This window comes from Nicotiana tabacum, chromosome 12 (assembly GCF_000715075.1).
Source record: "Nicotiana tabacum cultivar K326 chromosome 12, ASM71507v2, whole genome shotgun sequence".
Classification (NCBI taxonomy): domain Eukaryota; kingdom Viridiplantae; phylum Streptophyta; class Magnoliopsida; order Solanales; family Solanaceae; genus Nicotiana; species Nicotiana tabacum.
Genome location: NC_134091.1, coordinates 90,825,639 through 90,852,046, shown reverse-complemented (window position 1 = coordinate 90,852,046; position 26,408 = coordinate 90,825,639).

The following is a 26,408-nucleotide window of genomic DNA, read 5'->3' as shown; positions in this document are numbered from 1 at the left end:
CCATAGTGCCACTTCTGCGGCTCCGCACCTACGGCCAAAACTTCGCAGGCGCAATTACACCAGATGCCAGCTGCTTCAGCCTTCCTCCCATGTCCAAACTCAATCCGTTTTCAATCCGATTCGCACCCAAGGCCCCCGGGACCCCGTCCAAACATACCAATACATCCCAAGGTATATTACGAACTTAGTCAAAGCCTTAAATCACGTCAAACAACATCAAAAGTACAAATTGACGGCCAAAACCATTCTTTCAACTTTCCAACCTTCAAACTTCGACGAACGCGTCTGATTCTTATCAAAATATTCTGGAATGACGCCAAACTTTGCGCGAAAGTCATAAATCACAATACGAACCTATTCCAAGGCTTGGAATACCAAACGGACATCGATAACATTAAAATTCACTTCAAGTCAAACTTAAGAATTTCTTAAACTTTTAAAATACCAACCTTCCATAATAAGCGCCGAAATGCTCCCGGGTGGTCCGATACTCAACCCGAACATACGCCCAAGTCCAAAATCATCATACGAACCAATTGGAACCTTCAAATTATGATTCCAAGGTCCTTTACTCAAAGGTCAAACCTTAGTCAATTCTTCGAACTTAAAGCTTCCGAAATTAGAATTTTCTTTCCAAATAAACTCTGAACTTCCCAAAATTCAATTCCGACCACATATACAAGTCATAATACCTGAAGTAAAGTTACTCAAGGCCTCAAACCGCCGAACGACGCGCTAGAGCTCAAAACGACCGGCTGAGTCGTTACATTCTCCCCCACTTAAACATACGTCCGTCCTCGAATGTGCTAAGGACTGCTCCGAAGTTGTCCAAAATCACTGTTTAACACTTCATGCACCTACCCGTGCCACCACAACCCAGTTGGGCATATAAGCTTGAGCTGGACTGAAGGTCCTCCCTTATATAACATACGAACACCGTACCAATCACCACATACAGTACCAAAACACGATCGTACACCTTTTTTCTGAATTCACACCATGCCCTGTATAATTCGCAAGCCCATAATAACATCTTCCATCCACAATAGCTGAAATTTTACAAATTCTATGCCCGCAATACATCTCACGACGTATATAAATCCTGTTCTAACTCTCGCAATACTGCCACGATAAAAGAGACGCGTAGAAACTCATACCCACCTGCCGAATCAATAATTCATGAAGTCTCTCCCCCTAACAAGAACCATTACCTCATTCTGAATCGAATACCGATATTTTCCCTTTAACGTACCTTATATAAATCTGATTGCACAAATTTAAGGTCCAATAATCTCGTCTCACCCAGTACAAGCCGCTCAGGCAATAAGTCGCCTCAAACACTGACTTAGATCTCATATGATGCCATCAATGCGCCGACAAGCTACAACTCGAATATGACACATAAGGAGGAACGGATTTTGGAAAAGAATTACCCAGCCCGCGTAACGAATAAAACGGACGATTAGATATTGTGAACCCTTCTTAGAGGATGAGAAACAAAATATGCAGGAATAGATATAGGGAACCGTACTCAACCTAACACTGTTGCGGCGTGCAACCCGATCCAAACATGATACCATTGCAGCGTGCAACCTGATTCAAATAACGTACCCATGGCGGTGTGCCACCAGATCCACTCACAATAATAAATAAGGGCATACCCCTCAAAACAAAATGCTTCTACCTACGGAAAACCGAATATCGTCCACAAGCACGCCAAGTGCAAAAATACAACTCTAGGGAGACGGATAGCGCAATATGCCATAAAACCCAAGCACGACTAAGGTCCGATAAATGACCTGCATCTCGAGAGCCATCCTGCTCATATGACACCACACGCTACACGGGACCCCAACAAACGTGCGAATAATCAAGCCGTATCAATGTAAGGCCCCGTAAAAGTTTTCCTAAAAATTCGGATTCTGTGATGCCAAAGTAGGCGTAGAGGTTAATAATAGTAGAAATTCTTCGCGGCTAGCTTGCAAGCCGCGGTTCGGACTTTTTGGATTGAACAGTGCGCTGGGAGTTGAAGGAAAATATTGGGCTAAAGTACGCATTTCTGCAGCCGCAGAACCACTCTGCGGACCGCAGACTAGTCGCAGAGTGGGGCAGATTTCTGGGGCATTTTTGATGTCCAATTTTGCGGCCATTATGCGACCGCATAAATGTTTCGTGGGCCGCATTCTTGTCGCATTTTCCACCTTGGGATTTTGTAGAGAGAGGTTCTGCGGTGCACTATGCGAACGCATAGCTGTTCTGTAGTGCATTATGCGATCGTAGAACAGGTCTGCGGGCCACATAGTGACCGCAGAATAGACCAGTTCCTTTCCAGTTCTTGCCCCCATTTTTGCGGTCATTTTGCGGACCGCATAACCACTATGTGGTCGCATATACAACCGCAGAACCCGTTCTGGAGCTTCATTTTTGGAGTTTTTAAACCCTACCCTATTTGGTTAAAACACATCCCATAGACCATTTTGATCATATTTTCAGATATGTTTAGAGTGAGAGAGAGGGTCCTAGAGGGAGAAGTGATCTTCACCAAATTGTTCTTCAATTCTCACCTAAAACCTTGAGGATTATCAAGAGAGGCACCTAAGTCTTCTTTTAAAATGTGACTAGAATGGGCCATTAGTGAGGTAATTCGTGGGGATGGGGGGTGCTTACTTTGCATGCATGTGTTCCTAAGGTATGTGGGAAGATTGTGAGCTAAAAATGATAGAGAATGGGTTAGGGAAAGAGGGAATTTTTCACAAAAGGGGCTTAAAACATTGATGCATACCTAGTATTTGATAATATACTCAAATGAGCTAAAATCATGACCATCTTCCTAATTTTTGTCCAACTTGTTATATTTCTAAAATAAATTAAAGTTGCTAAGAAATCCGGATCATTTTAGAGTTTGAGAAGCTCAATTGAGGTATGTTGGCTAAATCCCCCCTTCTTCTTAGAATCGAATCTCACGGTGTTCGTGTAATTGGAGTAAGCCCTTGATTATTATAGAATTTGGATTTCTAATGTGTTTGTGTTGAAGGATGTAAGTTCAATATTTATTCTAAATGCTTCATCATGTTATCTTATTATTGAGGATGTGTTAAAAAATATGGAATATGTGTTAGAAATGTTAAGACTTTATGTCAAGATCGAAATAAAGGTTGTTATGCCCAATTTGTATGAAAAGCCTCTATGTGCCTATGATTCCCAAATTGCTCATATGTGGATTTAATGTCCTAAATGGGAAGCCTTATTGTTGTTGATGATGATAATGATATTAAATGTGGAAAAGGGGTATGAAATTATGAAATACGGCCAAGTGCCAAGAATGACTTGGTAATCGTGATCACTAGTGCCAACGAATTGAAAGATATGAAAGAAGAATGATGTGAGATGGTTGACTGAAAATGGTAACGTCTTTGGTGAGACGGCCTGGCCGATCGAGCCGTGATGGGACGCCATGCCGCACACATGGTGGTACTGTGCTGGAAATGATAATTTAAATTGTGGTTATGGTTGATATCTCAAATGAGACGACCTAGCCGATCAGGTTGAGATCGAACTCTGTGTAAGAATACAAAGGCATTGTGAATTGTGAAATATCGTCACTAAAGGCCACCCAACCTAATAACGTGGAAGTTGACTTGAAAACTTATGTGACCTTTAAATTGATATTTTAATATTATTTGAAAGCACTTATTGAATTTTTGACTGTTCCTCTTGTATTACTATTTATTCTATTGAGTTGGTGTTTAGCTATACATACTAGTGCTATTCGACGGTACTAACGTCCGTTTTACCGGGGGCGCTGCATCTTTAAATGGATGCAGGTGATTACATAACAGACAATGCTGATCACATATAGTGCTGCATCCTCTTCTCAGCGGACTCGGTGAGCCCTATTTCATTCCGGGGTCATGTATTGTACCTTTTATTTATATTATGGTCACTTTTGAGGTATAGCCGGGGCCTTGTTGCCGGCACCATCTATACTCTCCTTTCTATCTTTAGAGGTTCCGTAGACACTATGTGGGTTGTATATGGGTGTTGGGAATGTTAAACAAGTATATGTTGTGTTTGATCACTTGTTCCACTCAGACTATAAGAGTCGGTGTGTTTTGAGGCTTAAAGGCAAAATAGCTAATGAAACGGATTAATGTTATATGTATGAACTTCCTGCTGTATAATTAATGAAATCACGTCTTTTCTTGATCATGGGTTAATTGGGTAGAAAGTATCTAACAGGCTTGCTCGGCCAGGTTCACTCGGTTGAGCGCCGGTCGAGCTTCCCGAGGTTGGGGCGTGACACTCAATCCGGCACAAGCCCCTCCCCCTACAGTTCACAACCAAAGGAATAGAGCGCCTTCCAGGCATAAACTCTCACATTAATGATAGTACCAAAAATCTCCGTACTTGGTTTCGATCTTTAACAATCAAGTAACTAGTATGTCATACTCATACAATTTCCCTGTGGGGTATGATCCCATGCCCTTCCGCCCAGGTAGCCAAGTCCGCACATCCATACCACCAACTATACTAATTCTGTAAAGCAAGTCACAATCCGTAAATCAATACACAATGCCTCTTCCACAGAACACCATTCTCAGGCGACACTAAGATAACGCCAGCTCATTCTAAACATCTGAATACTTCCCTGCTCATCCGAGCTCGTGACATTCTTATCAACACCGAACCGCAACCTTAATCCTCAACTTTCAATTTTCCATGCCGCTTATTGCACCTATCATTCTGCTACGCGAGAGTACACGAATTCATCATAACCCCCGAACTACTAGTAGAATAACATTTCATTGGCTAGAAACCTTTCACTTAGCTCATTTCCGAAGAGCCCATGCGACACGCACCTGAATTCCCAAACCGCAGAAAATACAACCTCAAGCCGCGATCTAAACCGCCGGGACTCTTCTAGAATTCATTTACACAACAAGACCATCCGAATCCAATACTTCCCAAATCAATCAAGTTATGGTGGATGCTAAGCCCGCACGCACCGCTACAAACCACATGTATAACTTCATGCACCGAAGGGACTGATCACTGCCAGAATCATGCTGATTCAACCATTACTAACCGACCCAACTTCTTTCAATTTACTCTCGACCTGACTTAGAAATATAATAGCCCCATTACAACATAACGAACTCAATCCGCACTCATCCCGAGTGACCCGAATCCACAAGACCTTATCGTCTCAATACCCATGAACCATCTCATACCCTCCTTATGCGCACAATAACATTTCCAACTGGTATACCCATTCTGAAAGATCCTCTACGAATCCGAAGTTATTCCTTCGTTTACTCTAATACTGCACTGCATACTCGATGATGACATGGATCATTCTAAGTTCTGTTCGCAACCCACTGCGAAAATACGGCCCTTAGCTACACAACGGACCCGAAATCCTTAGGCACTGCACTTTAATTCTTGAACCCACAAGGACCGTTGTTGAGAGTCACCCACTATGACCTGATCCCGAATATAACCGAACTTCAACGCTATGCTAACACATGAACACCCTATCAAAGAAGCAACCAACTGGATTCTTTTCCTTGTACGTCACATCCACAAAGCATAAGCTCTGAGTCTTCCCAAAACCTGCACCTCGATCGATAAGGAAAAGTATAGTACACATTTACCAAGTTCCTTGCTCGAATTACTCTTGATAATTTCTTTTCAGAGACATAAATAATCCACCAATGCATCGATAACCAGAAACCGCACAAGCAGACAACCACGCGATCCAATCGCTACCATCACTTAGAGCCCACAACGATTTCTCCTTCTCAATTACCATGATCCCGTACCGTTAACCAGCCAAATTTCTAGAAATATTTTGTTAAGCTTTTCATGAACATTCTGAATCATCAGTCACAGTCACACACTCGACCTCTTACTGGGTAGCAAGTACTATTCTTCATAGAAATTTCATCGACATCATGCAACCGCTAACCTGCTCACAGGAGATAACCCACCTGTAGAATTCCATACATACATCATCCAACGACGCTGCACTGGGTGCAACTACCACGTAATCATTAAATCCTCCTGAGCTCATGCTCGCCCATCAGCTGTATAAGTCTACTCCTTCCCTATTGACATCAACTGAAATTTCAATAATACTTTTCGAACTCAAGTCATATTGCATCTATAACGATAATCAAATCTTCACACCCCTCTTCATTTTAAGCAAACTGTTTTCTGCCATATTCAATCTTTCTTCGTATAGTGACCTCCATTCCAAATAAAATCCGTAGTCCAAATTACCTTCCATTACGATTCCCAAACCATTCCACACTTTCTCAAGGCACGCGGCTATCCTACCACAGAATCCATATGCTAATCTTCCACTCTTACTTCGGTTAAACCATCTCCTTTGAGCAACTTCTCAATCTCTGCATTTCATACTTGACCTGCAAGTACTTCAACCACCGTGAAACACCTCCCGCCATGTCCTTCCTCATACTTCACTGCCCAAATGTTGCCTCAAATCAAATCCACACATGTAGCACCCGAACTAATAAACTGCTGCCAACTCTAAGCCTCCTAGAAGATCATCTTTCTCGAGCCATCGACATTAGAAATGCTCCTTCGATTATGAAACTTCTACACCCCACAATCTCCGAAACCTGCTTCCCAGGTACCATTTCACAACACCCTGCCCCGAAGGCAAAATCAAAGGAGGCCATAATACCAGTGAACCGTAATGCGTTCAAACAAGGATGACGACACCGTATCACAATGATAATTCCACCACACTCGAAAATCTCAAGTCTCGTTACTCCATCAACCAAAGCCTGAACATTCATAGTTCGATTGCCTTTCCTCTACTAAAATTAAATCCTGAACCTCTAAATCATGCACTGAGAAATCCTCATTTCAGGTCTTTCACTGCATCGACACATAAACAAGAACCCTACCATTGCACCAACACTGTGCGATAACAACGCATGAACATCATAGCAATCTGTGCATAGCCTCAAAACCGTAGGAGGTACCGATAATGAACTGAAACGACATAACACTCTTTCGCAAGGAGATGATAATAGCCTGCCCGAACAGGCAGGGAAAAACATTCTGCACCACGTCCGCAGTGTCAATACCCCTACTCAACATCCAACTGACAACAAGCGCTTCGCGTCACATAAGATGGAGTAGGAAGGAAACAAAGGTACAAGCCTCAATGGAATCAAACCGGACGATGAGGAAATCAAGAAGGGAAGTGCTCCTAATAGCTTTGTAGCCTCTCAAAGATAAGTATAGACATCTCTGTACCTATCCGCAAGACTCTACTAGACTTGCTCACGCCTCGTGAGACCTAAGTGAACCTAACACTCTAATACCAAGCTGTCACGACCCAAAATCCACTATAGGTCGTGATGGCGCTTAATGCCGCCGTCAGGCAAGCCAAAGATGATTTACTAATTTTATTACTCATTTTAGTATTTTGAAATCATAATTTTCCTTAATTGAACAACATAAAATAGAATTTACAGAGTAAATAAAAAAGTTTACATGAACCACCATAATGAATAACCTAAAGGAACTCCCAAAACCCGGTGTCACAAGTGCATGAGCATCAACTAGGAAATATAATAAAATACAACATCTATCTGGAATACAAATGAGACAGGAGAATATAAATAACTCTAATGGAGACTCTGCAGGTTGCGAATCATTACATGAAATGCAGATCACGGTAAATCCCCGCAATAGCCACGCCTTTGTGCCCAAAAGACCACCAGCCATATATGTACATGTACGAAAAGTGCAGCAAGTGTAGCATGAGTACGTAAATCAACGCGTACCCAGTAAGTATCTAGCCTAACCCCAGAAAAGTAGTGACGAGGGGTCGACATCAACACTAACTAGTGGTCCAATAAGACAGATGCAATAGAAGTAAACATGTGTGAGACAGAGCAAATAAGCGAAATAACAAGTATAATACGTGGTATAATCCTCCTCTCAGCAATAAATCAAACTCTCAGCTAGTAGCTACCTCCTCAATCAGAGTATATATATAATGGACCTTACCAGATAACTCGTCAAAGTTCAATCAGGAAAAACTCACTGATATGCTGGCTTCTTGCCAATTTTTACGCACGATTTCATAAGAGTATTTTATAAAAATGCCGAGGCGTACGGCCCGATCAATCATAACATTTCAGAACCATAGATACATCTATTTTATTGCCAAGGCGTATGACCCGATCCATCATAGTGTGCGCACTGCCGAGGGTCGAACGACACTAACCATAGATGTATCTATTCTGCCGCGGCGAACGACCCGATCCCATTAGAATTGGTAGCTTTGACGGGTCCTTGACATCACTCACGAGTAGACATGTGACTTATGTATATTAAGGGAAACCTTTCGTGAAAAGCAATACATGGAAGAATTTCGTAAGAGCAATACAATCATTTCGCGGCTAATCATGAAGCCCGTCGAATCTCGACTTTATCGAGTCTATCACTCTATAAAGTCTAGTCTCAAGTCTCCATGTAAACTAAAGGAATTTAATAGGTAGGAGACAACTCAAGTAGTACAACTATAGCATGGTGTGAACCTAAGTCTACCCGGACATAACATGAATCTAGCTACTCACGGACTCTCGTCACCTTGTGCGTACGTAGCCTCCGCAATAAGTAACATATAACAAATACACCACCTAGGTGTAGTTTCCCCTCACAGAGTTAGACAGGAGACTTACCTCGCTTCAAAGTTCCAAAACCGGCTCCAAGGCCTCTCTAACACCTCAAACCAAAGCCCGTCTTTCCAAAACTATTCAAACAACGTGAAAACCAATCAAAATATATTCTAATACCCATAATTAATCAATTTAAACAATTCCCAACTCCGCTCGAAAAGTCGATGAAGACAACTCTCGAGCCCACGTGCCCGGGTTCCGAAAATATTTGAAGATAAACATTACCCATAACCTTACGAACTAAAATATATAATTTATTCTTAATTCCATGTCCAATTTCGTGTCAAAATCCAAAAATACCAAATTCTAGGGTTTCTACCAAAATTCCCATAATTTCTACAATTTCTCATGCTTAAATCCACATATAAATCATGTATTTAACTCACATTATGTGGGAATTACTTACCTTTACATAGATGAGGAAAATCGCTTCTTAAAGCTCCCCTACAATCGCCCAAACCATGTGAGAAAATGAGGGAAATGAGCAAAACCCCAATTTTAAAACAATCTGCCCAGCTGACCTTCCGCACCTGCGGAAAATTCATCGCAGGTGCGGTTCCCTCTAAGCCACGCGAAATTCGCCTCTGCGGACCACTTTTCGCTTTTGCGCGACTGCTTCTGCGGTCCACCACACGCTCCTGCACCCCCGCACGTGCGGAGATCTTCCACTTCTGCGACCCCAGCTGTCTATCTCATTTTTTGCTTTTGCGGAGCACTATTCGCATTTGCGGCCACAACCTCGGAGGTGCAGTTACACCAGATGCCAGCTGCTTCAGCCTTCCTCCCAAGTCGAAACTCGATCCGTTTTCAATCTGATTTGCACCCGATGCCCCCGGGACCCCGTCAAAACATACCAATACATCCCAAGGTATATTACGAACTTAGTCAAAGCCTTAAATCACGTAAAACAACATCAAAAGTACTAATCGACGGCCAAAACCTTTCTTTCAACTTTTCAACCTTCAAACTTCGACGAACGCGTCTGATTCTTATCAAAATATTCTGGAATGACGCCAAACTTTGCGCGAAAGTCATAAATCACAATACGAACTTATTCCAAGGCTTGGAATCCCAAACGGACATCGATAACATTAAAATTCACTTCAAGTCAAACTTAAAAATTTCTTAAACTTTTAAAATACCAACCTTCCATAATAAGCGCCGAAATGCTCCCGGGTGGTCCGATACTCAACCCGAACATACGCCCAAGTCCAAAATCATCATACGAACCTATTGGAACCTTCAAATTATGATTCCGAGGTCCTTTACTCAAAGGTCAAACCTTAGTCAATTCTTCGAACTTAAAGCTTCCGAAATTAGAATTTTCTTTCCAAATAAACTCTTAACTTCCCGAAATTCAATTCCGACCACATATACAAGTCATAATACCTGAAGTAAAGTTACTCAAGGCCTCAAACCGCCGAATGACGCGCTAGAGCTCAAAACGACCGGCCGAGTCGTTACATTCTCCCCCACTTAAACATACCTTCGTCCTCGAATGTGCTAAGGACTGCTCCGAAGTTGTCCAAAATCACTGTTTAACACTTCGTGCACCTACCCGTGCCATCACAACCCAGTTGGGCATATTAGCTCGAGCCGAACTGAAGGTCCTCCCTTGTATTTAGTCAATAAGCCTTAGAACCAAATTCTAACCTCCAAAATTCTCTGCAAGACCTGATTCTAACATAAAACACAGACCAATCACCACACACAGTACCAAAACACGATCGTACACCTTTTTTCTGAATTCACACCATGCCCTGTATAATTTGCAAGCCCATAATAACATCCTCCATCCACAATAGCTAAAATTTCACAAATTCTATCCCCGTAATACATCTCATGACGTATATAAATCCTATTCTAACTCTCGCAATACTGCCACGATAAAAGAGACGTGTACAAAATCACAACCACCTGCCGAATCAATAATTCATGGAGTCTCTCCCCCTGACAAGAACCATTACCTCATTTTGAACCGAATACCGATAATTTCCCTTTAATGTACCTTATATAAATCTGATAGCACAAATTTAAGGTCCAATAATCTCGTCTCACCCAGTACAAGTCGCTCAGGCAATAAGCCGCCTCAAACACTGACTTAGATCTCATATGATGCCATCAATGCGCCGACAAGCTACAACTCGAATATGACACATAAGGAGGAACGAATTCTGGAAAAGAATTACCCAGCCCGCGTAACGAATAAAACGGACGAACAGATGTTATGAACCCTTCTGAGAGGATGAGAAACAAAATATGCAGGAATAGATATGGGAACCATACTCAACCTAACACTGTTGTGGCGTGCAACCCGATCCAAATATGATACCATTGCGGCATGCAACCCGATCTAAATAATGTACCCGTGGTGGCGTGCCACCCGATCCACTCACAACAATAAATAAGGGCATACCCATCAAGAAAAAAAACTTCTACCTATGGAAAACCGACTATCGTCCACAAGTACGCCAAGTGCAAAAATACAACTCTGGGGAGACGGATAGCGCAATATGCCACAAAACCCAAGCACGACTAAGGTTCGATAGATGACCTGCATCTCGAGAGTGATCCTGCTCATGTGGCACCACAAGCTACACGGGACCCACATTTGAGGACGAATAATCTTAAGTGGGGGAGTATGTAAGGCCCAATAAAATATTTCCTAAAAACCCGGATTCCGTGATGCCAAAGTAGGCGTAGAGTTTAATAATAGTAGAAATTCGAACATTTTGGATTGAACAGTGTGCTGAGAGTTGAAGGAAAATGTTGGGCTAAAGTACGCATTTCTGCGGCCCATTCTGCGGACCGCAGACTGGTCACAGAGGGGCAGATTTCTGGGGCATTTTTGATGTCTAATTTTGCGGCCATTATGTGACCGTATAAATGTTTTGCGGGCCGCATTCTTGTCGCATTTCCCACCTTGGGATTTTGCAGAGGGAGGTTCTGTGATGCACTATGCGACCGCAGAACCGTTCTGCAGTGCATTATGCGACTGCAGAACAGGTCTGCGGGCCGCATAGTGACCGCAGACGAGACAAGTGCCTTTCCATTGCCCCTATTTTTGCGGGCATTTCGCGGACCGCATAACCACTATGCGGTTGCATATGCGACCACAGAACCCGTTTCAGAGCTTTATTTTTGGGGTTTTTAAACCTAACCCTATTTCGTTAAAACACATCCCATAGACCATTTTGATCATATTTTCAGATATGTTTAGAGTGAGAGAGAGGGTCCTAGAGAGAGAAGTGATCTTCACCAAATTGTTCTTCAATTATCACCTAAAACCTTGAGGATTATCAAGAGAGGCACTTAGGTCTTCTTTTAAAATGTGACTAGAATGAGCCATTAGTGAGGTAATTCATGGGGATGGGGGTGCTTACTTTGCATGCATGTGTTCCTAAGGTATATGGGAAGATTGTGAGCTAAAAATGATAGAGAATGGGTTAGGGAAAGAGGGAATTTTTCACAAAAGGGGCTTAAAACATTGATGCATACCTAGTGTTTGATAATATACTCAAATGAGCTAAAATCATGACAATCTTCCTAATTTTTGTCCAACTTGTTATATTTCTAAAATAAATTGAAGTTGCTAAGAAATCCGGATCATTTTAGAGTTTGAGAAGTTCAATTGAGGTATGTTGGCTAAACCCCCCTTCTTCTTAGAATCGAATCTCACGGTGTTCGTGTAATTGGAGTAAGCCCTTGATTATTATAGAATTGGGATTTCTAATATGTTTGTGTTGAAGGATGTAATTTCAATATTTATTCTAAATGATTCATCATGTTATCTTGTTATTGAGGATGTGCTAAAAAATGTGGAATATGTGTTAGAAATGTTAAGCTTTTATGTAAAGATCGAAATAAAGGTTGTTATGCCCAATTTGTATGAAAAGCCTCTATGTGCCTAAGATTCCCAAATTGCTCATATGTGAATTTAATGTTCTAAATGGGAAGACTTATTGTTGTTGATGATGATAATGATATTGAATGTGGAAAAGGGTTCTGGAATTATGAAATACGGCCAAGTGCCAAGAATGACTTTGTAATCGTGATCACTAGTGCCAATGAATTGAAAGATATGAAAGAAGTATGATGTGAGATGGTTAACTAAAAATGGTAACGTCTTGGGTGAAACGGCCTAGCCGATCAGGCCGTGATTGGACACCATGCCGCACACATGGTGGTACTGTGCTGGAAATGATAATTTAAATTGTGGTTATGGTTGATGTCTCAAATGAGACGACCTAGCCGATCGGGTCGAGATCGGACTCCGTGTAAGAATACAGAGGCATTTTGAATTGTGGAATATCGGCACTGAAGACCACCCAACCTAATAACGTGGAAGTTGTTTTGAAAACTTATGTGACCTTTAAATTGATATTTTAATATTATTTGAAAGCTCTTATTGAATTTTTGACTGTTCCTCTTGTATTACTATTCATTCTATTGAGTGGGTATTTAGCTATACATACTAGTGCTACTCGACGGTACTAACGTCCCTTTTGCCAGGGGCGCTGCATCTTTAAATGGATGCAGGTGGTTACATAGCAGACACTGCTGGTCACAGATAGTGCTTCATCCTTTTCTCAGCGGACTCGGTTAGCCCCATTTCATTTCGGGGTCATGTATTGTACCTTTTATTTATATTATGGTCACTTTTGAGGTATAGTTGGGGTCTTATTACCGGCACCATCTTTACTCTCCTTTGTATCTTTAGAGGCCCCGTAGACACTATGTGGGTAGTATATGGGTGTTGGGAATGTTAAACAAGTATATGTTGTGTTTGATCACTTGTTCCACTCAGACTATAAGAGTCGGTGTGTTTTGAGACTTAAAGGCAAAATAGCTAATGAAACGGATTAATGTTATATGTATAAACTTCCTGCTGTATAACTAATGAAATCACGTCTTTTCTTGATCATGGGTTAATTGGGTAGAAAGTATCTAACAAGCTTGCTTGGCCGGATTTACTCGGTTGAGTGCCGATCGCGCTTCCCGAGTTGGGGCGTGACACTGGATACGGCACAACCCCCCCAACAGTTCACAACAAAAGGAATAGAGCGCCTTCCAGGCATAAACTCTCACATTAACGATAGTGCCAAAAATCTTCGTACTTGGTTTCGATCTTTAACAATCAAGTAATTAACATGTCACACTCATACAATTTCCTTGTGGGGTATGCTCCCATGCCCTTCCGCCCAGGTAGCCAAGTCCGCACATCCATACCACCAATTGTACTAATTCTGTAAAGCAAATCACAATCCTCAAATAAATACACAATGCCTCTTCCACAAAACAACATTCTCAGGCGACACTACGATAACGCCAGCTCACTCTAAACATCGGAATACTTCCTTGCTCATCCAAGCTCGTGACATTCTTATCAACACCGAACCGTAACCTTGATCCTCAACTTTCAATTTCCTATGCCGCTTACTACACCTATCATGCCGCTACGCGAGAATACACGAATTCATCATAACCCCCGAACTACCAGTAGAATAATAATTCATTGGCTAGAAACCTTTCACTTAGCTCATTTTCGAAGAGCCCATGCGACACGCACCTGAATTCCCAAACCGCAGAAAATACAACCTCAAGCCGCGATCTAAATCGTCGGGACTCTTCCAGAATTCATTTAAACAACAAGACCATTCGAATCCAATACTTCCCAAATCAATTAAGTTATGGTGGCTGCTAAGCCTGCACGCATATCTACAAACCACGTGTATAACTTCACGCACCGAAGAGACTGATCACTGCCACGATTATGCTGATTCAACCATTACTAACCGACCCAACTTCTTTCAATTTACTCTTGACCTGACTTAGAAATATAATAGCCCCATTCACAACATAACGAACTCAATCCTCACTCATCCCGAGTGACCCGAATCCACGAGACCTTATCGTCTCAATACCCATGAACCATCTCATATCCTCCTTATGAGCACAATAACATTTCCAACTGGTATACCCATTCTGAAAGATCCTCTACGAATCCGAAGTTATTCCTTCGTTTACTCTAATACTGCACTGCATACCCGATGATGACATGGATCATTCCAAGTTCTGTTCGCAACCCACTGCGAAAATACGGCCCTTAGCTACACAACGGACCCGAAATCCTTAGGCACTGCACTTTAATTCTTGAACCCACTAGGACTGTTGTTGAGAGTCACCCACTCTGACCTGATCCCGTACATAACCAAACTCCAATGCTCTGCTAGCAAATGAACACCCTCTCAAAGAAGCAATCGGCTAAATTCTTTTCCTTGTACATTAAATTCATAAGAGCATAAACTCTGAGTCTTCCTAAAACCTGTACCTCGATCGATAAGGAAAAGTATAGTACACATTTACCAAGTTCCTTGCTCGAATTACTCTTGATAATTTCTTTTCTTAGTCATAAATAATCCACCAACGCATCGATAACCAGAAACTGCACAAGCAGACAACCATGCAATCCAATCACTACCATCACCTAGAGCCCGCAACGATTCCTCCTTCTCAATTACCATGATCCCGTACCGTTAACCCGCCAAATTTCTAGAAGTATTTTGTTAAGCTTTTCATGAACATTCTGAATCATCAGTCACAGTCACACACTCGACCTCTTACCGGGTAGCAAGTAGTATTATTCGCAGATATTTCATCGACATCACACAACCGCTAACCTGCTCACAGGAGATAACCCACCTGTAGAATTCCTTACAGACATCATCCAACGACGCTGCACTAGGTGCAACTACAACGTAATCAGTAAATCCTCCTGAGCTCATGCTCGCCCACTAGCTGTATAAGTCTACTCCTTCCCTATTGACATCAACTTAAAGATTAACAATACTTTCCGAACTCAAGTCATATTGCATCTAAAACGATAATCAAATCTTCACACCCCTCTTCATTTCAAGCAAATTGTTTTCTGCCATATTCAATCTTTCTTCGTACAGTGACCTCCATTCCAAATAAAATCCATTGGCCAAATCATCTTCCATCATGATTCCCAAACCGTTCTACACTTTCTCAAGGCACGCGGCTATCCTACCACAAAATCCATATGCTAATCTGCCACTCTTACTTCGGTTAAACCATCTCCTTTGAGCAACTTCTCAATCTCTGCTTTTTATACTTGACCTGCAAGTACTTCAACTACCGTGAAACACCTTCCGCCATGTCCTTCCTCATACTTCGCTGCCCAAATGTTGCCTTAAATCAAATCCATACCTGTAGCACCCGAACAAATAAACTGCTATTATCGACATTAGAAACGCTCATTCGATTATGAAACCGCTGCACCCCGCTATCTCTGACAACCTCTTCCCAGATACCATTTCACAACACCCTGGCCCAAAGGCAAAATCAAAGGAGACCATAACACCGGTGAACCGTAATGCGTTCAAACAAGGACTACGACACCGCATCACAATGAAAATTCCACCACACTCAAAAACCTCAAGTCTCGTTACTGTATCAACCAAAGCCTGAACATTCATAGTCCGATTGCCTTTCCTCTACTAGAATTAAATGCCGAACCTCTAAATCTTGCACTGAGAAATCCTCATTTCAGGTCTTTCACTGCATCGACACATAAACAAGCACCCTACTATTGCACCAACACTGTGCAATAACAACGCATGAACATTGTAGCAATCTGTGGATAGCCTCAAAACCGTAGGAGGTACCGATAATGAACTGAAATGATAGAACACTCTTTCGCAATGCGATGATAATAGCCTGCCCGGACACGTAGGGAAAAATATTCTGCACAATGTTCGCAGTGTCAATACCCCTACTCAACATCCAACTAACAACAAGCGCTTCACATCGCGTAAGATGGAGTAGGAAGGAAACAAAGGTACAAGCCTCAATGGAATCAAACCGCACGATGAGGAAATCAAGAAGGGAAGTGTTCCTAATAGCTCTGTAGCCTCTCGAAGATAAGTACAGACGTCTCCGTACTGATCCACAAGATTTTACTAGACTTGCCCATGACTCGTGATACCTAAGTGAACCTAACGCTCTGATACCAAGCTGTCACGACCCAAAATCCACTATAGGTCGTGATGGCGCTTAATGCCGCCGTCAGGCTAGCCAACGATGATTTACCAATTTAATTACTCATTTTAGTATTTTGAAATCATAATTTTCCTTAATTGAACAACAAAAAATAGAAATTAAAGAGTAAAAAAAAAATGTTTTCACGAACTACCATAATGAATAACCTAAAGGAAACCCCCAAAACCCGATGTCACAAGTGTATGAGCATCAACTAGGAAATATAATAAAATACAACATCTTTCTAGAATACAAATCAGACAGGAGAATATTAATAACTCTAATGGAGACTCTGTAGGTTACGGATCGTTACATGAAATGCAGCTCACGGTAAAGTCCCCGCAATATCCACCCCTCTGCGCCTAAAAGACCACCAGACATATATGTACATGCACAAAAAATGCAGCAAGTGTAGCATGAGTACGTAAATAAACGCATACCCAGTAAGTATCTAGCCTAACCCCATAGAAGTAGTGACGAGGGGTCGACATCAATACTTACTAGTGGTCCAATAAGACAGATGCAGTAGAAATAAACATGTGTGAGATAGAGTAAATAAGCGAAATAACAAGTATAATACGTGGTACAATCTTCCTCTCAGCAATAACTCAAACTCTCAGCTAGTAGCTACCTCCTCAATCGGAGTATATACATAATGGACCTTACCAAATAAGTCGTCACATTTCTATCAGGAAAAACTCACAGATATGCTGGCTTCTTGCCAATTATTACGCACAATTTCATGAAAGTATTTTATAGAAATACCGAGGCGTACGACCCGATCAATCATAACATTTCAGAACCATAGATACATCTATTTTATTGCCGAGGCGTATGGACCGATCCATCATAGTGTGCGCACTGCCGAGGGTTAAACGACACTAACCATAGATGTATCTATCCTGCCGCGGCGAATGACCTGATCTCATTAGAATAGGTAGCTTTGACGGGTCCTTGACCCCACTCACGAGTAGATATGTGAGTTATGTATATTAAGGGAAACCTTTCGGTGAAACACAATATACGGAAGAATTTTGTAAGAGCAATACAATCATTTCGCGGCTAATCATGAAGCCCGTCGAATCTCGACCAAATTGAGTCTATCACTCTACAAAAGTCTAGTCTTAAGTCGCAATGTAAAATAAAGGAATTTAATAGGCAGGAGACAACTCAAGTAGTACAGCTATAGCATGGTGTGAATCTAAGTCTACCCGGACATAAAATGAATCTAGCTACGTACGGACTCTCGTCACCTTGTATGTACGTAGCCTCCGAAATAAGTAACACATAACAAAAACATCACCTAGGTGTAATTTCCACCCACAGAGTTAGACAAGAGACTTACCTCGCTCCAAAGTTCCAAAACCGGCTCCAAGGCCTCTCTAACATCTCAAACCAAAGCCCGTCGATCCAAAACTATTCAAACAACGTGAAAACCAGTCAAAATATATTCTAATACCCATAATTAATCAATTTAAACAATTTCCAACTCCTCTCGAAAAGTCGATGAAGACAACTCTCGGGCCCACGTACTCGGGTTCCGAAAATATTTGAAGATAAATATTACCCATAACCTTATGAACTCAAATATATAATTTATTCTCAATTCCATGTCCAATTTTGTGTTAAAATCCAAAAATACAAATTTTAGGTTTTCTACCAAAAATTCACAATTTCTACAATTTCTCATGCTTAAATCCATATATAAATCATGTATTTAACTAAAATTATGTGGGAATTACTTACCTTGACATAGATGATGGAAATCTCTTCTTAAAGCTCCCCTACAATCGCCCAAACCATGTGAGAAAATGAGGGAAATGAGCAAAACCCCAATTTTAAAATAATCTGCCCAGCCGACCTTCCGCACATGCAGAAAATTCATCGCAGGTGCACTTCCCTCCAAGCCAGGCGAAATTCGCCTCTGCTGACCACTTTTCACTTCTGCGCGACCGCTTATGCAGTCCACCACACGCTCCTGCACCCCCGAACGTGCGGAGATCTTACGCTTCTGCGTCCCCAGCTGTCCATCTCGTTTTCCACTTCTGCGGAGCACCCTTCGCATCTGCGGGCTCGCAGATGCGGAAATGCACTCGCATATGCGGCCATCCCGGCTTAGTCCAAATGTTTCTTCTGCGTCCATAGTTCCTCTTCTGTGGCTCCGCACCTGCGGCCAAAACCTAGGAGGTGCGGTTACACCAGAGGCCAGCTGCTTCAGCCTTCCTCTCAAGTCCAAACTCGATCCGTTTTCAATCCGATTCGCACCCGAGGCCCCCGGGACCCCGTCCAGACTGCCAATACATCCCAAGGTACAATACAAACTTAGTCAAAGCCTTAAACCACGTCAAACAACATCAGAATTATAAATCGACGGCCAAAACCTTTCTTTCAACTTTCCAACCTTCAAATTTCGACGAACGCATCTGATTCTTATCAAAACATTCCGGAATGACGCCAAACTTTGCGCGCAAGTCATAAATAACAATATGAACCTATTCCAAGGCTTGGAATCCCAAACAGACATCGATAATATTAAAATCCACTTCAATTCAAACTTAAAAATTTCTTAAACTTTTAAAATACCAACCTTCCACAATAATCGCCGAAATGCTCCCGTGTGGTCTGATACTAAACCCGAATATACGCTCAAGTACAAAATCATCATACGAACCTATTGGAACCTTCAAATTATGATTCCGAGGTCGTTTACTCAAAAGTCAAACCTTAGTCAATTCTTCCAACTTAAAGCTTCCGAAATTAGAATTTTCTTTCCAAATAAACTTTGAACTTCCCGAAATTCAATTCTGACCATACGTACAAGTCATAATACCTGAAGTGAAGCTACTCAAGGCCTCAAACCACCGAACGACGTGCTAGAGATCAAAAAGACCGGTCGGGTCGTTACATGAATGGTCATTGATCACGTACCTATTGTGATTATGCCAAAATATTATGGCAGTGTGATTATTATAATGCAAAAGTAATGGAAGCAACATATCTTACCTATAATGATTTTGACCATGACCATAATGGTATAACTTTCTCCTTGAAAGAGATCTTCACTATATAGATGTTGAGGAATATGTGGTAGTATAAAATTAATCGAGAGCTCTGGAAGAGCCAATTATACTATTTTGGAGAAATAAAATTGATTACCAATAATGTATTGTCGTGGTATGTCTCAAAAAAACTTATTGAGTTTCTAAAGTATTCGCGAAAGCAGTTGGTTATATTGAGGCTATAAATAAAGAAAAGAATTAATATCTTCTGTTATTAAGAAAAGCTTCCCGCTTTATTCTCCAGTTTATACTACACAAATAAAAAAAATACAATAAAATAGAAGTTTATTGATATAAAAACCCATATCATAATAAACTTGGAGTTTATTAATAATTGCACACGTCATGGTGTAAACTTGAAGTTTATCAATATTGATAATTTATTCAGTTGGAAGAATTGGTTTAGCCATGTTAATTTAAGTATGATGTGCAAAAAATAAAAGAGAATTCACATGGGTAAATATTAAAGAACTAGAAAGTTCATTACAGATTCTCTTATGTTGCTTATTCTCATTGAATAATAGATCAACTAAAATTGGGATTGAATCCCATGAATGCTAGAAATATCAAAGGTAAATATGGGCCCATTCACCCGCCATGTATACCACATAATATGACTCTATGATATGGTTACATGTGCAATTATTATTAACCCGCAACCTGGTAGTTGCGAGGTAACTTGCTCAATAATTCAATTTAGAGCATAATTTCCAGATTTTATATTCAAGACAGTTCATCTTGATAAGTTGGTTTACATCACGGTTGGTTTAGCAAAATAATTTATTGAGTGGATCCACTTAATAGCTAAACTATTACTTACGAGAATAAATTTATCTATATCAGTTTAATATACATTATATGCGAAAGTATATTACATTCTCCCCTCACAAGTGGTTCAGGGTTAGGAACCAAATAATTCCATCTTATTATTGTTGATGTGCGGTGTATATTTTGATTAACACCATAACACACAAAGGTGAATTTTCAAAGTTGAGAAAACATGTTATTTTTTCTAACATAAGAGGGAGACAAAATAAGCAGTTGAGAAAACGTTACGTGTAATGAATTGTCATTTGTACATCTAGATCCTCAAATAAGATAATATGAATTTGAAGCTCATAAAAAGATAATTCATCTGCAATATATTGCAAAATATGTCAGACGCATTTGTGTAACGACCCGATCGGTCATTTTGAGAGTTGTAGCCCCATTCTCCCATTTACTACTCATTTTGTGCTTTATAGCTGTTATGTGACTTGCCATGGTAGTCGGTTCGGGTCTGGAAGATTTCAAAATGAATTGAGACACTTAGTCTCAAGGATGAAAACTTAAGTTGAAAAGGTTGAACGGATGTTGACTTATGTGTAAACGACTCCGGAATGGAGTTTTGATGGTTCTGTTAGCCCCGTTGGGTTATTTTGGACTTAGGAGCGTGTCCGGATTGTGATTTGGAGGTCTATAGCTGAATTAGGCTTAAAATGGTGAAAGTTAAAAATTTAAAGTTTGACCGAGAATGGACTTTGTGGTTACCGGGCTCGTATTGGGGTTTCGGGAAGTCATGTAGGGCGTAGTTTTGTTACAACCAAACCCTAATTCTACTCTCTTCAAGTGTAGTATTCTTGATTGCATATGAGTTGATGGGCTTCGTGCTGACTCTTCTGTCCATTTCTGCTAGGATCAAAGCTCCTCCCGACAGTACCCGATGGACCACATAAGGACCCTGCCAATTTGGCGCGAACTTTCCCTTTGCTACTTCTTGATGAGGGAATATTTTCATGAAAACCAACTGCCCCGGTGTAAATTGCCGAGGTTTCACCTTCTTGTTGAATGCATTGTCCATCATATTTTGATACAGTTGATCGTGGCATACTGCGTCCATTCTCTTTTTGTCAATGAGTATGAATTACTCCTGCCTGACCCGTATCCATTATGCGTCATTTAACTTGGCTTCTTGAATGACCCTCAAGGATGCTATCTCAACCTTTACGGGTATTACAGCTTCGGTGCCATATACCAACATGTATGGCATTGCCTTGGTGGATGTTCTTATGGTGGTATGATAACCCAACACGGCGAAGGATAATTTCTCGTACAATTGCCTGTGATTGTCCAATATCTTTCGTAAGATCCTTTTGATATTTTTATTGGCTGCTTCAACTGCTCCATTCATTTGCGTCCTGTAGGTTGTAGAATTACGTGTCATGCCCCGATTTTCGGGAGCGTGACCGACGCTCAACTGAGTTACCCAAATCAAGGAAGACTACTTAGTGCCTACCATTCAATCCTACCCATAAATAATTTGAGGATAAGTATAAAGAGTTAAACCAACCAAGAGAATAGTATGTACAACATCAACTTTCATTTTTAAAATAGCTTAATTATTTTGATTACCAAAATATTACACGTTCATATTTTAGAGTGGAAAACCCAACAAATACAACAACATCTATAGTTTGTGATCCCAAGTCAAAATGCAACCCACAATACGTCTACGGACCCTCTAAGCGAATAAGAGTACAATATGGAAATGCCAGCGACAAGCCCCGACTATACATCAAAAAACAATGTGTAAAATCAAATTACAATAGGGGCCTGCCCACCGATTACAGCTCGATGGTGGTGAAAAATAATGTAATATATATATATATATATATATATATATATATATATATATATATATATATATATATATATTGAACCTTTTCTCTCTTGACTGGAAGAAGACAATACTTACTTGAATTTAAAGTTCCGATAAGGGAGAACACTGTAACTTATGAGACTAGGATAATGTGCATAAATTCATAAATACAAACTTCTCTTTATATCTCGTTATCAAACACATGTAGTCACGGTTTCATGCCAAAATGGGAGCCAAGGTTTAGCCTTAACATATCTTAACCCCGTTGAGTCCTTAATACTTTCCAACCAACTCTTCAATCAACTCAACTCAATCTACCATAGCATAATGAGATTCAGAATCAGTTCTGAGTAAAGGTTACTCTTCAATCAACTCAACTCAAGTCCGTAGCTTAAGCTAGTAGCTCGTTTACATAAATTCAACAGTATCTCCCCTGTAACAAGGGCCTCCTCCAATACCATATACCAACAACAACAACTAGAGCAATCCAACAACATATAAGTATCAATAACAAGACACCATATAACAACAACAAGTCACAACTACTTTACAACGAGCGACAAGCTCCGATTAGAAACTGTATACCCCATATCACCCCTTATAGACTTCTTAATTTAACTTAAAAGTATAATTAATATGATAATGAAGTAATTCATAAATTATTCCAGCCTTATACCATATATTTATAACCAAGAAAATAATCCACAACTCCAACTATCCTTAATAAGCAACTTTATTCACTAGTTCATGTCTAGTCCATCTATTTAACTTAATCCATATCAAGATAACCTTAAGAAAATGAAAGAACACAATATACTTACCTCCTACAGTAGATTCAATTAGAAATCCAATTTATATTTAGCTTACAACAGCCCTCGATGGCAATACAACACCATAGATGTGACTTGAGCTAATCTTCACTTCCAATCTCAAGTTTCGTATGTTTATTTCATCAATTCACTTGATAAGCATATAGACATGCATAACAACAGAAAACATATCATAATCACACACACACACACACACACACACACACACACACACACACACACACACACACATATATATATATATATATATATATATATATATATATATATATATATATATATATATATATATATATATATATATATATATATATATATATATATATAACAACATCTCACATCTCTTCCCCTTTCAATTGCTATCTTATAATCTTTCATTCCAACACCACAACCAACATGTAATTAATATTAAGAACCATCAAAAGGATGTTAAACATACCTTATAAAGTATATAAAATTCGAACCCTAAGCTTAACTTAGCTCACCATCATCGTTATTCACATCACAACACCATAGAGGGGGTTATTCTTCACCTTTGGCTAACTTTGATGTTGGATTATGGTGTATTTTTTTGAAATTTGTTTGGAGCCTTGGGAGAAATGTTTGGGAGGGTTTGGAGAGTGTGAGAATGGAAGTAGGTCGAAAAATGAGCAAAGCTCATCCCAAAAATGAGATAAAAATAGATGAAGGTCGGCCACCAACCAAGTGGGTCACATAGGGTCTGCCTGCGCGGTCTTGCGAAAACGCAAATATCTCTCTACTCCGATGTTGTATTGACAAACGGTTTAATGTGTTAGAAACTATAATCGTTGATATTCAATTTTTTAGGTGGATAATCCTATAATTTCAAGTATATTGGGAGAAACGCTCAGGTATATTTGACCTAATATTTAGCACATTTACTAATGTAACTTGTGATGACCTTTTCCAACTTTTATTCCACAACTCGCTTGAATTCAAAATATAACACACGAATATCATATGACTAAAATAACTCATAACATAACCTCCTTATCATGTTAATCACCCTAGTCTAACCCTAAAAGTACATGTTATAACATTCTCAACTTGTCTAATTTTGACGAAACTTATTTTCTTTGATTCGTTTAGCTTCTAAACCTTCCAACCCTCTTGGTACTTACATTTCATGATCATAAATATTTATAACCTTCAAGGTAACATGATTAACTTACTTTATATACTTTCAAAGATGATCTCATTTCTGAGCTTACATCAATTGACTTACGACGTACTTTTGCGTACGAAAACATGGGGTGTAACATCATTCCGCCTTTGGAACATTTGTCCTCTAATGTTCACTGATGCGCTTATCAGTCTCATAACCTATAACTCTTACAAATTCTTTAGTACTATCCATGACATCTAGGCAACTGTTTTGTGAATAAATCCAAAGGTCAAGGCTTTTCCCCCCTTTAGGCCTCTTTCTCACACCACGACCTGTGGTGGGAATTCTTCCAATCTGGTAACTGTTGCTACCTTCTGTCGTGCAGCCTGTACGACTCTGTCATTGTATGTGCGCCTATGGGAGTCTTCTCTCCTTTACCTCCAGATGTTAGCCAATCTCTAGGCCTCACTTTATGAACATATACAGAACTATGACAAGCTGTCCCTCTAGGCATATACAGGTGTACTGAAGTCCTTTGCTTGGTACTTTGTCGAACTTACGACTATTGCTATATCTTGTTTTATAGCATCGGTTATCTATCCTTATGGCTTTACTGCATCTAGGCAGGTCATACTATACCATAACACTTACTTCGGTTTATTATTACCGAGGTCTACTACCCAACTCCAGGTTACGCTCTTGCTGCTTATCCTATATGTATAAATCTAAGTCCTTTAATGCTTCCTCATTATTGTTCATCTTAAGAATGACATCCTAATCTCATCTCATACTTTGTAACTTTTATCCATCCATTTTTGATTCACCTTAATGTTAATCTATAATCTATAACTGATAACTTGAAACCTCTTACGTAATACATTTTCACTAGGGCTCACGTCTCATCGGAGAACATCTGAAGTGATTTGCTTGATCCATCTATGGACGATACTATACTTCAATAACCGTATTTCATAGTATCCCAACATGATTCATCTTATGGGTGTATTCTAATCCTGTGCAATTTATGAAATCCCTTTTCTTTAAATCATTACTCAATCAAAGGCCTAAACGTCATCCTCTTATCTATCACAATTATACCCTTATTCTACTACATGGCAGCATTTCATCTCTTCTAATTGCTCCTAGTTTTAGACTCCTCTGAGTTCATTCAGGCTACACTGAGCTTTCTATAACTTACATAAACAATCAGCCCTCTTGTTTTGATGGGCTTAATTTCGAGGCTTTACCTATTATCGTGACCTTCTCACACACATTTACCTTACATACCTTTAAATCTCACATCATTTCTTCTATCGCTTTCATAACCTCCCTTCCACATTGGTGGAATTCACATCCACACTTTAAAGCTCTACTACAATACTTGCACCCCTGGTGCATACCCAATCCGGTGGGAGCTTCATATTGACATCTGAGAGGCTGGTACTCTTCTAACTAGCTATATGATAAAGCTATTTTAGAATATGGCCGTTGTACTATCTCCCTTGTACTTATGCTAATAAAAGTGATTTTGCAATGTTTTGAGTCACGATTTCTATAATCATCTGGGTCTAACAATCAGATGCTTGATGTAACTCTCGAGCTTCCCCTTCCCCCTCAGCCTTTATGTAGGCTTAAGTTATATTCAAATCTTCGGCTTAGGGTTTTAGTTATTACATTAGCCTTTCGTGGACTCTTTGTAGCATCCATGTTATAAACTTCTAACAATTCAAGCCTTTGTTTCTGACATGGCCTCCCTTATTTCTTTTAAGAATATACAAAAGTGTCCTATAGCTATAAGAATGTCAACATATATGCTGCATGGATAATACTCCGAAATCTTAAGTTCGTTCATAACTTAACTAACTCTGGGTCATAGATCGAATAATTCCTTTCGTGCCTTCTGAGTTGTCTTTAAAGATAACCAATTACTTTTCTTGGTCATTTTACAACTTTCTGATTTGTCTCAACTTA